The sequence below is a fragment of the Dermacentor silvarum genome, chromosome 2, assembly GCF_013339745.2.
Source record: "Dermacentor silvarum isolate Dsil-2018 chromosome 2, BIME_Dsil_1.4, whole genome shotgun sequence".
Taxonomy (NCBI): domain Eukaryota; kingdom Metazoa; phylum Arthropoda; class Arachnida; order Ixodida; family Ixodidae; genus Dermacentor; species Dermacentor silvarum.
The window spans coordinates 232741507-232756335 of record NC_051155.1 but is presented as its reverse complement, the minus strand read 5'-3'; the positions used below and the strand labels follow the sequence as shown (position 1 = coordinate 232756335).

At 44.3% G+C, this 14829-nt stretch overlaps 1 protein-coding gene across 1 annotated transcript in view; it reads right to left on the bottom strand.

The window, feature by feature from the left end:
- Positions 1 to 14829, bottom strand: part of LOC119442870 (V-set and immunoglobulin domain-containing protein 10-like) — a 413510-nt gene that overhangs the window by 388227 nt on the left and 10454 nt on the right. The gene's annotated exons all lie outside the window — the stretch shown is intronic.

Below are 14829 nucleotides of genomic sequence, written 5' to 3'. Positions count from 1 at the left end.
GCACGAGGAAAATGGCTGGATGTCGAAAGTCTTCATACGCAATGTATGAAAGCGTTAAGGCTGAGTTTGGTAGCGGCCGTCTCTCCGGGGCTCTCTTTGATGTGCAGGAAACGCGCAACGGCAGCAAATTGGGAGAGAGTGGGGGAGGCACAATGAAGACTAATCCTTGAGATAGAAATGGGAAGCAGTCGCTACAAAGAAACATACTTCTCTTCCGAACTCGGGCTCAGCAGAGAGAAGAACAAAAGTCCGGGCTCCGCACAAATCAATGCGGAGCCATATCGCATTAAAGAAAAGAGAAAGAGAATGATAATGAAACTGTCATTCGGCCGATGACTAATGGACTCTCGGAAGCAGCCGTATTTGTAACAGCCTCGAGAAGAGCACTCTTTAAGTCTCGATCTCTCGGCGCACTACGCAGGCTACCTCCCTCTCCCTCTCACACACACGCGCCCACGCCGTCTCGGTGGAGCCAAGTAGGCACCGAACCTTTGTACGTTTTCTTGCCTGCCTTCCACAGCCTCCGCTGTTTTTCTCCTTTGTTCCGTCGCTGCCACCGTTTGATCACACTTTCGCTTCCAGTGGCGCACTTCGAACAAAATACACTGTCACAGCTCTAGCCCAGCCTTATATACGAGTCGGCGCCGTGCTCCCACTGAAACACGACGGTCGCCTCTATGGGCCGGCCATTCTTTTATCCCTTTCCATCGGGCGACGGTATAATTTGACAGGCGAACTCTGCTTCTGGATATAAATCATCCGGGGGCGAAGGAAGGAAGCGTCCGGAGGAGCAAGCCGGACAGGAAGCAGAGCGAGCTCGCCGATTCGAATTCGTGCCTGTGTAGTCGGCGCCCGTGGGAAACACATCGGCCTCCTCACTCGTTCCTTCATTCCCTCTCGCCCATCCTCTTCCCACTTCCCCAACGCCTGTCTCTCGCGTCTCCCCCGTACTCTTCGCGATTCCTCTTTTGTTTCTGCAAGTCGTACGACGTCGTTTTCCTTTCGTAATCGCCGAAAGTGGTGGACCGACGGCGGGCCGGTCGCTATACAAGGGAACCGTCTACCTGACGCCCCTCCGCGAGCGAAGGCAGAACTTCCGGCGATTTCAGGTTGAGCGCTGGGGATTTAAGTCGCCAGAGGAGCGGCCGATCGGTAGGCGCCAGATGAATGATGGTTTTTTTCTCGTACTCCTCCCGGCCGCCACACGCCGGCATAACTGCGGTAAAGGGCAGAGCGCGGCCAGTTGTCTACTTTCAGGCGACTGTTCCGAATTAAGACGTCGCTACCGTCTCAAGGGCAGTTTTTATCAAGTCTCGAATAAAACATTATGTCCAAAGAAAACGCTCCAGAACAGAACAAAAAACAGGTGTCCTGGCCACATCGAATAAAGCTTGTTATTACAAGCGCGGGAATTTCAATAAATAAATCGCCGACACTGCAGCCACGTCCACGTCTGTTTGTGTCTTTCTGTGTCTGTGTTCCACAATTTTCTGCTGCTACAAACTTCAAAGCATTTTATTTCTCATTTTTGTTCTGATTATAACACACACACACACACACACGTACGAACGTTTCCGCGAACCTACATCTGGCGAAATAACTTTGTCGTAGTGTGGAAAGTGCGACGCCGACATTTTAATTTGCACTATAGGCACACTGAGGAACGTGTTCTCCGGCTATTTGTGCAAGTAATGAATAAATAAATTAGAAGAAGCTTGTGCAATAGCACTTCATCAGGATATTTTGTATGCAATGAGAACCTCACTGCTAACTTCTTTTACGCTGCTTCAAAAAGTCGTAGTTTCGCCTGAAAGGCAAATAATTTATAAGGATATATAGCAAAGGTGGAAACTACACAGACTGAGCTTCGCAGTTTTTATTGGCCGTATAAACTGTAGTAAACATTCCCTTAATTAAATTAACAAGCTAGGTGTCACGCGCGCCCAGGCAAACATGAACAGATCTCACTCGATTACCACGAGCACTCGCTGTCACAACGCTGACGTGAATAGCGTATGTATTAGGGAGCGAACGGTTCGTGCTGACTCTTCACCGCGTCTCTGAAACTTAACTTTGCGACATCTAACACTATGCGGGCGGGAAGACAGTGCGCATGAAGCCAACAGTTACCTGGGCTCGCCCTTAGTCTTAGCACCCGGCGCTGATTACCTCCAAGAATTGGCCCGCGGCCCACGTATGTGCTCAGCCGTGCGGGCAGCCATGCGCAGACATGGCTAGGCTAGACTAGGAGATGTGTGCTCACTTCTCCTAACGCACTCGATCACGTGACCTCCAGCATTGGGCACTCAGGACACGGTGCACATCACGCCACCATACTTCTCGGCTCACCACCGCATGTTTTCGCTCGCACTCGCAGCATACGGCCCGCGAGGTGCGGTCTTACAGCACTTGGGCATTATACGGAACATCACAACGACAGCAACGGCGACGGCGAATATCTTCGTTGGCGGAAAGTCGGACTACATGCATTTTATTGCAATAAAACGTGTCCAGCCCTTATACAAGTATTGAAATGTCCAGGAATGTTTGAAAGCCATCTGTAATGCATTGGATAATTATAAGGCAAGTAAGACGAACGAGATGCAATATCAAATTTAATACAAATTTTCTGATGTTCAATATGTAGCACCGCTCGGATTACAAATGTTTCGCAATCAGTGCGGCATAAACTTTTACACGTTTCTGTGAAATCTCGTGTGCCAAATTGGCCGCACCCTCTTTATGACACAAAGGTTGGCCAGTAATTAGCTCCTTCGCTTTGGAAGGATATATCTTCTCAAAAATTCACATTGTTCGGCTCGAACCGTTTTGACGATTTCACTTTGTCCTCCAAATTTGACGAGTACTGTTTTGGGATCCTTGGCGTTGAAGACGGGCCAGGCTTGTTGACCGGAAACTATATCGGGTAATTTCCTACGTATTGAAAAAAAAATATTTTAGAAAATCAGACGACAAAAGAAAGGCAAGTTTTATTTTTTCGCTCACACATTTGATTAGAAACACAGGTGACTCTACCTATGAGCTAAGATATAAATGTGGCCAATAGTCACTTGCCAACTGCTGCAGAAGTGATACCATATAAACGACAAATAAATTCCCCTATGCTTTCCTCGGCTTCCTTTTGTGTTTGCGTAGTCCCCATGTTAATTTGTCTTGCCTAATAACAATGGGCCCAGTCCCTGCAAGCTTGACCGTCACATTAAAGCACAGTAATAGGAAAGTCCCTTCCAAGTGTCTTGAGAGAGTTTACATAGCGTGTAAGTACAGCCTTTAATAAAAAAAAAAACCACAACGCAGTATCGCTCGACAGGCGAAGCATCGATTGCGATAGAAAATTAGCAGACAGCAGTACGAAGTAAGCATAGTAATATTATAGACCGTGTAAACTATTAAACGTTCGCTTACAAACTAAATTAACAAGCATGGTGTCACTCGCGCACAGGCAAGCATAAACGCATCTCACTGGACGAGCACGGACACTCGCTGTCAAAACGCTGGCGCGCGGAAGAGCGGCAGCAGCAGCGAGTGAATCGACCATCGTGTTGCCGCTCGCTTCCACCCGAATTAAGTGGTGAGAGCACAGCGCACACGAAGCTATCAGCCCTCGGCTACCTAGACTCTGTACTCATCGCAGATCACTTTCAAGATAGGACCCGGGGCGGCCGCGCCGTACGCAGACGTTGCCGGAGTAAACGACCCCCCCCCCCCCCCCCCCTTCCCATGGAGCCTTGTATGCGGCAGGAAAACAGCGCACTTCCTGACAAACAATAAAAATAACAGAATCAATAAATAACCACACTAGAAATGAATTCCGGACGTTAGTATTTTGAGCAGTAGCAACATTGACGTCTCTGAGTGCGCTTTCATGCCTCTGCAGACCTTTGCCTTGCGATGTGCGATTTATTAGACACCACTTTCAATTCTAAGCCCCTTACACCTGATCGTGCGTGATGACAAGTTCACGCATTTGTTGCCTCAAACTTCCAAATCATTTCGGCGGAGGGGGAAAAAAACTTGCAAAATTACTTGGCTAAAGCCACAAAGCAGCTCCTTTAGTGTTAGGAGGACATGAAGATAGAAGAAAGAGTACTTTTCACATAAAACGATAGCGGTAAAGTAAATAATATTTGTGCAATTAACAACGTTGCGTGTCTAAAATATAGCTACCATAAAACATATCTTGAAAAAAAAAAAAACAGTTTCTAAGCGACACAAATGAATATGTTTGAGTTAGAAATATAAAACAGAAATTGAAATGGATACAAACCCAGTTTTTGCAAACGTAGCCCAATTGATTAGGAATGTAATGGTACGCTCCTTGTCCGCCTCGTAGTAACCTTCCTTGAACCGGAGAGGAGTGCCGAACAATAAATGCAAGTCATCGTAACGCTGTGCACGTGCACCTCCTCTGAAGTCTAGCCCTGTCTCCAGGACAAAAGTATACACCTGAAAGTGTACATATTAAACAATCTAAATGAGTGTGTTGTAAAACATTTAGTAGCTACGAATGTGCTTATGGCGGGCTTCAAATATGGACGGGTTTCAACTCTTGCTCAAGTCTTGATCAATCGTCTGACTTATTGGGTGAAAAAATTTGCCTAACTGCGATGATTAGTTGTCCAAGTGGTACTTAGAGTCATATTAAAATGTGTGGCTTTGTGGTAGAATCAATCCCAAGAAAATCATGTTTTTTCTATACTTAAGGAATTTCCAAGGCATTTTCTGAAACATTTTTTTATAAATTGGGCGACTTTCATTAGCGCAGGTAACATGAGCACATTCAGCAGCCGATTACCTATTCAATAAACAGCAGCTGTGCGTCATTGCCCGAAATGGCTGTCGCTGTTCCACAAGGAAGGCAGCTGAGTTGCGATGTTGTTACAAAGTGAGGACTGTGCCCCTCGGTAGGTATTACGTCACCAAGGTTTTCGAAAGTTTTTTTTTCGTCTTATACAGGCTATGTACATGTAAAACACCATCGATTTCGCGTGTAAAAAGGGCACGTACCTTGTTTCCGAGAGCAGATAGAATCTCGGCCAAGTATTGCATAGGGCAGTAAACGAGTATATCTCCCAATATATTCTTCCACATGTCAGCCTCGTTGAAACTTTCGTTACGGTAGCCTGTTCTGTATTCGCCGATTATGTCCTAAGAGGAAACGCAAAATAGTTGCTACGTTAGCATTCAGACGCATCCCACAAAACCCAAGATCAATGAGCGGCAAAAATATTTTTTTGAACTCGGGAAAAGCAGCACAAATAGTTGCAAGACAGACTGAATCCACATGTGAAATAATTGAAAGCGTATTGGAAGATTATGCAGTGCTCTCACGTCAGTGTCAAAGAATTGGCATTGCTCGGGATAAGCCACCCAATCGCATCCTTCTGTACGAGCGGAAAACTGTGTACAAGTGGTTTACCCAAGCTGATAACACGTGAATGAGAAATAGCTGCGTCATTGCTTGACAAATACGGTGGTATCTTTGTTTTACTGGAACTTGTTCTCAGGCTAGTCGGTTCATACTTAAAGGCACAATGTTCATTCGGAAAGTTAGTTCTATTATCTTTCTTGTGTTGTCGTGTTAACGCTACAGTTAATGCTTTAGGTAAGTTTGTTGTGCACTTGGACAGGTAGCGGCGGGATCGAGCTCAGATGGCATTGGTGCAATTTTCATATCTACAGCTTACAGAAAAGCATGCACTCAGAATACTAGACGTGAGCATTGATAAAAAAAAAGAAGATCGCTTGTGACGAGCATTTTTTCTGAGTATTCGGAACCGCCGGGCAAGTCAACAGCATGGCTGACTGTTTCCTACCACCATCAGACACCAAGATGAGATTAATAGGACGTAGTCTGCCCGCTACTAACGGTGGCCTACAACGTCTGACACGTTTAACGAAACTGACCTCAACTCGGTAATCTTTGAACAGAATGGAAGGCCGTTTCTGAGATTTAACGCAAACTCAGCGCAACAACCGCAGTAACATTTTCTATGGTACACTTCCGATAAGTGCCGAGATGTGCTACATACGCGTGATATATGTGTGAAGTACGTGTAATGTAACTTTATGTAACTATATGGTTGGTTGGAATGCTGGCGCTGCCAGTAAGTTTTCTGCTGACCGGAAGTTGCTGCAAAATCTGCTACTGCGATACAAGCGCATGTGCACAAAGGAAAGGTTACCATTACTGAGAACGCAAAACTAGTAAGACAGTGGCCTCCGTTCTCGATTTCGTAAATTGTTAAAAAAGACACTTTAATTTCGCGCTTTTCAGTAGCCATTTATCAACTAACCGCGCACCCGTTCAGATTACACATGGCTGCCAGGCTCACGAATCTTGAGCATATTTCAGACGCCGCATCCTCTCGGGCTTTATGGGAAGACACTTCGTTAATTAGGACCAGGAACCCAGTTATGTTAGGAGCAACCGCGTGACCGAGGGGCAAGTTTCGCAACGAGTGGGATGCATGCGCGACTTCCCTTCCGTCGTGGCGAAGGACCGCATGCACTGCTAAACGTATTTTAAAATTATGGGCGAAAGGCGTTTTCATTTAACGTTTTCTATTGCTCATTGCCTCAATTTTGGTGCTTGTGAAACTATTTAAAAACCTCAAATATGTAGCATTGCAGCTGCTTCTCCTATGAAAACAATAATTGGATGAAAACAGCGTTATCTTTTATCGGTTTTACACAAATATTGACCAATTCTCAGCGTCGCTGACAGAATACAGCTCTTGAAACTCATCTAAACATCCCTTTTGCGTCGTTTTCGCATCTGTGTAGTGCCGGAAAAAGTTTGACTGAGCTTTGCAGCTTCATAGCTAACAGGTGCCTTCGGTTATTTATGCAAAAAAAGAAGAAAGTGACGAAGTTAATATATAGAAAGTCATACCCCATCTACAAGCAGTCATAAGCATACAGATGGCCAAAGTTTCACTTCTCATCTACAAAATTCAAGCTTTAGGAGTCTAGGGACTTTCGCACGTATTTCTCCCACGAATACTTTATCCATCCACGCATGTTTTATCCGCCGCTCAAACCTGCTCTAATTTTTAACCTGCAGAGGGAGTGCTCTAGCACCATACTTATAATTCTATGAATCATGTATAAGCGATTTCTTGTAGTACGGTCGACGGCGTTTCTTCAATGAGGAAAGGAATTTGTAAAAAAAAAAAAAAAAAAAAACAGAAAGAAAACGCTCCATCTGTTGACTAGCTGTAAACTACCATAGGACTATACTCTATTTACATATCTATACTCTTCTATACGGTCACAGAGCAATTTCTTTGCTGTTGAGAATTAAAATCATGATCTTGGACGATAACGTTATAATAAATTACTTCTTTCAACGTCCGTTCGTGCATACCATCAGACGTGGACATGCAACGCCCCCCCCCCCCCCCCTCCTTTTATTCTTGTCTGTAAATGTCCCCTCATTGCAACACGACAGACTCTCCTAAAGTCTCATAGTTGTCACATTAGGTTAAATACCTTATCGAAGCATTAGAAATCATTCAGAATAGGGCAAGCCGTTTCATTGCTCGCAACTATAGTGCCCTGTCTAGTATCACGCAAATCAAAAGCAAACTATCATTACCAACGTTAAGTACCCGCCGTAATATTGCATTGCTGTCATTGTTCCATAAGGTCATTCACTCTGACGAATTATCACTACCCTGTTTGAATCATCAAGTCTATACATCGCGAAGATTGCACAACGCGCTCAGTTACGCCCGCCTATATGGTGCGACGCAATCATTTAATTCTTCTCCACTACCTCGCGCTATCCGTCTCTGGAACAGCTTACCAGACAACATTGCTTCACTTAGAGACCATGACGCTTGTTGTGTTCAGTTGAACAAACATTTTTCCACGCACTGCGCTTAGTATTCTTAACGGCTCATAATATCCTTAATTTAGCTATTGCAAGGGTACTTTTCAAACTGATGGCGTCTGTCTTTTCATACCACTGTCGCACATTTTTTGTTTTTGACTACAAAATGTATAATGACGCAATTGTATGGTGACTGTGTTATATTGTGTATTGTGACTGTAATTCGTATTATATTACTCCTGCACGAATAGTTTGCACGTAGTTATCTGTTAATATTCTACTGCCCTGTAATTTGTACTCTGTGAAAATCTTCATATACAATGTATTGAATTGCACTTTATGCCCCCCCTCACCCTATGCCTCTTACGGGGCCTGTGAGGTATTATCAAATAAATAAATAGACTCTACAAAAGCCAGCTATAACGAAAGAGCACAATGAAAATAAATACTGAACCAGTATAATTACATGTGGTGCCGATGACGTCACTAACTTTTTATAGATAGACTGAGAGCGCTCGCAATGATGGGCCAGTCGTATACAGGCAACGACTTTCGACAAGTCGACAACCAATAGATGCGATAATAGAGCGGCTAAGCAACCGATGAGGCTCTAGCGAGCCATGGATGTGACTTACCTCAATTTGATCTCCCAAGGGAAGTTCGGCGAGAAAGTTGAGAATTTCAGCTGTTACGTTTGGGAAAGATCCTTCCGGAATAACATATTTTAGGTCGCCCAGTCTCTTTAGGATCATTGAATATTCGAAGGAACCTTCGTCCGCTACGTTGCCCAGGAGAAACTCTTTGTCTCTTAGCCAGGGCCTTACGGCGCTCGAATTTTGAATCTTCATAACAGCCGAAGGCTGGAACGGCAATAAAAGCAAACCGGATTGTGCACGAACAAGTAGATCTAACCTTAATAGGATTGCGAATTGGGTAAGTTCGCAACAATCCTTACTGCGACCGCACCACATAACATGGACGAGCAAAAGAAAAAAAAAAAAAAGAGACAGAGGACATGTGCTGACTACCAACTAATACACTCAGTGGTATTTCTTCAAATAAAGTCAGTTGGCAGTCAGCACGTGTCTTGTGATGTGTCTGCTGGTACCTGTCGTAAGTGGCGCTGTTGTACAGTCTAGACAAACCCTGAAGCGCGCATTCTGGCAAATATTAAAGTTATTCAAAGTAACTTAGTAAATATATTCGCCATTTCTGGACAAAAGTGTAAAGCAGGGAACATATTGGGAAAACATCAATTTTTTCCCCTAAACTGCAGGCAACAATTATTATCATAATGAGCCAACAAAGAATAACACCAAATGACTAACACCAAATAAAGAAAGGGCCCCTCGGTTCCCTTTCTTCTCGTAGGCAACAATTAAGTAGTATCATCCTGCATGGTGACCTGCGTTACATTTGCAATGTCTGCAAGAGTTATTTGCAGTGAAGGTATATGGCGGTGCTTTTCAAACAGGATTCTAATATGGTTCGCCTAATAATACAACAGACCCAGTGCTCGAAATACTGACACGCTCGTACGTTACACGTGGTGCGAAAATAAACAGAAAACTATGTTTTAAAGGCTGCGTACAGAAAATAGGAGCACCATTTATATTCTCAAGAACAGAAAAATTAACCAGTACGTGAAAGAAGCATGTGGATAAGGATTTGTAAAAAAAATATTTAAAAAATAAACAAATAAAAAACATAAGGCGCAACAGTCCTTGAGGGATTAAGGTAGACGTGCGGTGAAAGAGGGCGAGCTTGCACCAGTCGGTTTGTGGTCAAAACGTCTAAATGCACTAGTTACCGCTCCTGGAACAATTTTATAATTTATTTTGATCGGATCGATTGTGCTGCTCAGTTGATTTATGCACGTCGTTGTTGTAGAACGGCTTGAGTACTATAGGCTTAGCCAAAAAAGCCGCGCCTTCCAGCTGCTTTCTGTAGAATTCGAATAGTACATTCACGGTTTCTTGAATGTCCATCAAGAACAGCTACGTTGAGCACCATAAAGGCATAAATTGAGAAAAACCAGCTAAAATAAATTAGGAGTCACTGTAGTAGAAGTCCCTTAGTAAGGGTCTATTAGGAGTCACTGAAATGTAGTAGCACGCAGTACGCATTACATTCTCAGGTGACTATTTTCTAAGAAATGTTCCCACAGGCAAAATAAAGCGTACGTGCAGTAGCTTTGATAGCATCACAGAAGCCGACAACGACCAAAAAAGAAAGAAAGAACGCATCGTACAAATCCATGCTCATCTTTTGAACCGCGTTCTTTGTCGGTCAAGAAGCGGCGAATATTCACGGCCACGCATTGCGGGGCCCAATCTTGTTAAATTATTTGTTGCCATGACCCTTGTTCCATTGACGGCTTTCTCAGGAAACAAGGTCAGTCATAAGTGCAGCGTGCGTCCCTCGAAATACTTCTGTAGCGTCACGTCTTTGCACTGGCTGCACCTCAGGAGTGCTCGTCCGCACTTCTGTCTACAGAGAACTCGTGTGCTTCACTCTAGTGCAAGGGAGAGGTTACATCACTGAAAATCTGAGGTTCAACGTATCCAGATGGAAACTAACTACACGACTGTCCCACCCACTTAGCTTCCGTTGCTCCGAAAAATCGTCTCGCAATGCAGTCAGCAACACCAAAACAATATCACTCTCCGCTTTAAATGTAAGACCGAAGTTCCCTATAGGCAGGAATGTGACATCTGTACCATTTTGTTCAGTATACAATCATGAACTTTTATGACCAGCATTTCGCCGACATTTACGATAAGAAATCTCTCACCGCTGTTCCTCCGACTTTCGAGGGCACAAAGACGGGTGCCAATCTGTAGGCGTGCCGAGCAGCGGCTTTGAGGCGGCTCGCGGGTATCGACTGCAAGCATTCGACCACGATGTCGACGCCTTCTTCTGGGTGACACACGCACAGCCTACCCAGCTGCAGAGTATTTTGCAGCGCATTTCTCGCGTTCTCCCGGTACGGTCGAAAGAATGAAGACGTATGCAGCACGAGGCGTTTCACTCGCTGCACCCAGTGGAGCTTCGTGTCTAGTAGATGGTGCATTATTGAGATGGCCCCTGCGTCATGACCTACGGGGACAATCTGGAAGAAAAGTATCCATATCAATAATCGTATCTAAGATGCCAACCTGGAAATCGAAGCCACATGAGGGGGAACCCGAAAGTAACCATTTCTTTACCGTTTAAGCTGTTATTGTCAGAATCCAATAGCCGTTTCGGTTGCCTATGTTGTGCGCTGCGGCTGCCACCGGTGTCCTACGCAGCTATCGCCAGGAATGAGAAAAAAAAACAATACCCAATTCCCTCCGGGATCGCACTCGGGTCCATTGAGCGGGAGGCAGCTACTCTACCACTGCGCCACGCCAGCGCTTGCTGGCTGCTGCAGGAACATGCCCTAAAACGGCGTTATAGCGCGCGAGGCGTCACGATGATGACGATGATGATTTATTGGCATCCCATTTGAAACGGGGCGATGACAAATAGTCGCCTAGCCTGTTTGAGTTACTCAGGTATGCTATACATGCTTTTCATTCTAGTATTTTTGTATACATCTCTTTAATCTTTTTTTTTCTCTTCCTCCAAACTTCTCTACCTTGTACGACTACCAATGCCTGCAATGGATCCGGTTGTATCAATCTCTCCCTTGCTTTTTTTCCACCAATACTCTAAAAGTCTCTTGCATATATCGACTGCTGACCGGTTGATTCTTCTGTCCGCATTAAAGCCAAGTGCTTCCGCAAGGTATACGTTACATGTCTCCCTAGGTGAATCTCATCGCATTCCATTAGGATGTACTGTGTGATTTTCGGATTTTTGAGGAAGCATACACGTGTCTCATCTAGTTCCGAATCTTTGCCAGTCAGCCAGTATTTGCACGATGAAGTGCCCAAGTAGCAGCGCAACGGAGTTCGAAGAAAATGCAACAGTATGTGGCACTCAAGCATTACCTGAGACCCGTGAAGTATGGCTTCTGGCTTGTGTGTCACAGCACTCCCGACCACATAGCATTGAGCGTGCAGCACTTCCTGACAAAATAGGATGTGAAAGCTACCTTATCTCATCGCCCACTCCCCGCATACCTTGAGCCTTCTTATCTCCAATACTTAAACGAGAGCCTGAAGGTAAACGTTTTAACGATGTGGAAGATATTAAAATAAAAACGAGGGAAACACTAAGAGTCATAAGTTTGCAACAGTTTGAAGACAGTTTTGAATGATGAATAAATCGGTCGGACAACTCCATTGCCTTTTTGAGAGAGTATACTTGGAAAGTGATTATATTTTGGGCATGTTAAAAAAAGAAAAAAAATATCGTTACTTTTGGGTCCCCCGATCGTAATTCTCGACTTTTGAAGCCATTCGATTGCGTTTCACAAAACCACCTTTTCTAAAGCCGTCCATCCTCAGTCTCCCTGAGCTTAATCCGTTGATTAAACCACTTTCTGCAAGACCACAAGTAATTTCTACTTCCGCAAACTGTCATGCGCCTCTCAACAGTGCGAGTCATTGAATTCTTCAATGCGTTGTCTTATTTACACTACTGTTCTCAGTTCACGTAAAATAACTTGTCAGCTAAGCTAAGTATGAATAAATTTGCATGTGATTATCATAAACGCCCCAAGTCACAGCCTACAGGATACGCTCCAACACGACATGAACGCTATAAAACATCGCTCGCTAAACCGTATGGCTCGCAAACTAATGCAGTTTACTGAAAAGGCACCACGATAAACTATATGCATACCATAGGCTGAAGCCTCATAAGCTAAACCCCAACGTTGAACTACCACGGACTACGCTTATACTGTTTGCTTTCACGCGTCAACCTTATAGAAACAAAATGGGATGGCGCTTCTTTGAAGTCCTGGCTATCTACAGCGGCCCCCTAAAAACTGCATCACACGTCATAGTGGCTTACCACATTACTTAAGACCAAAAGTTTAGTACACTTTTTCCATCTGCAACCCTGGTCTATCTGCAACCCCATCTGGCCAAAAATCTCAAAGCGTTACGAAACCGCGCTGCTAACTTAGTCGATTGCGCCTGCTCAAGATAAACCAGCGTCACCGAGATAAAACAGGCTCCTCTTGCTCCCGGCATTTGAATTTCGAATGTACCATTTTGCATCTCGCCAGATTTCGCACTTTCCTAGCATAAACCACATTTACGAAACAATGTTACGAGTACCATTTCGGACACCCTTTCAAGTTAGCCACAGTCATGCCATCGCAAGTTTATGTCGCCACACACCGCAGCACTGTTTCTCTCTCCCTCTCTCTCTCCTCTCATGCACTATAACAATAAAACGCCTGCCAAGTGTCATTTCGTGAAACATTTTGGTGTAATAAATCAGTCACTATACATAAAAGTTTATCCATATAAGCTTCGACTGCCCCATGATATTTAAATGTTGGAGGTTATTTTCTGTGCTTACAGATCCGTCATTAATTGTATTACTAATGATCAGTATACGAACCTGCAGACTTTATTCATTAGATAGTGTTTTGCTTCGTTTGCTCTTTATTGAACATGTTCGTGGCATTGTATTTTTTTTACGCTTGCTTGCTGGTTTAATAAGGCTGCACACTCTCCTTGCATGCATGCCCTCTTCCCTCCTTACACTTTAAATAATGCTCACGTTCCCTAAAGCTTCTTTTAATTGCTTTTTAACGCGCCTTCTAGCAGCCGACGTGCGCTATCACGTACTGGTAGCACATCTTTATGCAGATACCTGTACTTTTTACTATGCTCTAATTACTTAACTATTTGCTTACTTGCCTGGCGCTTGCTTCACCCAGCGAATTTCAAGCGCTATAAATCGATGCTATGCATTTTCCGACGTGCGGAATACTTGTAATAACTGCAAGTCACGCACCAACGCGTGGCCAATTCGCTCATTCTACACCGTTTACAGGGGAGGAGAAGTCTATAATGAAAGTAAACTCATTGATACTCAAGCAGTCAGTGAAATCTATTGCAAGCCAGTACAAGTCATCCGTTTTCCCAACTACAGGCTAGAAGTAAACTGCGCCCTGGAAGTAAACGGTGGCGAAGTTTGAGCAAAGGCTACGATGCTTTATCTGTCTCCACTTGTAATTACCACTATGTTAGAACCAATGGTGCTGGAGTAAGCGAGATACCTGCGCACTCCTAAGTCACAGTCTTCGACAATGTGGACTGAGAGATCTACCCGAACGCGTCATTCTAGGTATCACCAAAGTAGTAAGCCTTCGGAGCTACAAGCACCGCATGCAGCCAGATATTTGCGCTGTGAAATGAGACTTGCAAGTAATGAAGCATTTGGACGATAGTTGACAAAGAATTTACACAATGCTTTTCATAGTGTCGACGATGGATTGGACGCAGTTTCGTTTTATGCCGTAGTTCGGAAAACAGGCGACTTGTACTGGCCTGACAATGGTATGACAACATACAGTGCTTTCCATAGCACGAGACGTCACTAAGACTGCAGTGGACATTGAGCAATTACGTCAGGTCAATTTATTTTAATTTAATTCTGGGGGTTTATGTGTCTAAACCATGATCTGATTATGAGGCACGCTGTAGTGGGGGACTCAGGATTAATCTTGGCCACCTGAGGTTCTTTTTAACGTGCACCTAATGCACCGTCACACGATGCATTACACATCATTACACATCACACAAACTCATCAGAATGCGGCCGCCGCGGCCAGGATTGAATTTGTCAGATTAGTCGTCGACCCCGACATTGTGAAGCATGTTAACAGTACTACAGAGGGCCAGACAGAAAACACGATATACGCAGTGTATGCGCTATGCATAGTCCTCCTTAGCTCTTTCAAGATGTTTCATAACGCCAGTAAACAATTCGTTTCTGTTTCGTTCCATACTAAGCAGGCAACGCTGCAGAAGGTGCGGTAGTAGTTCGGTCATAGATGTATCACTCGGCGTGTTTCTCAG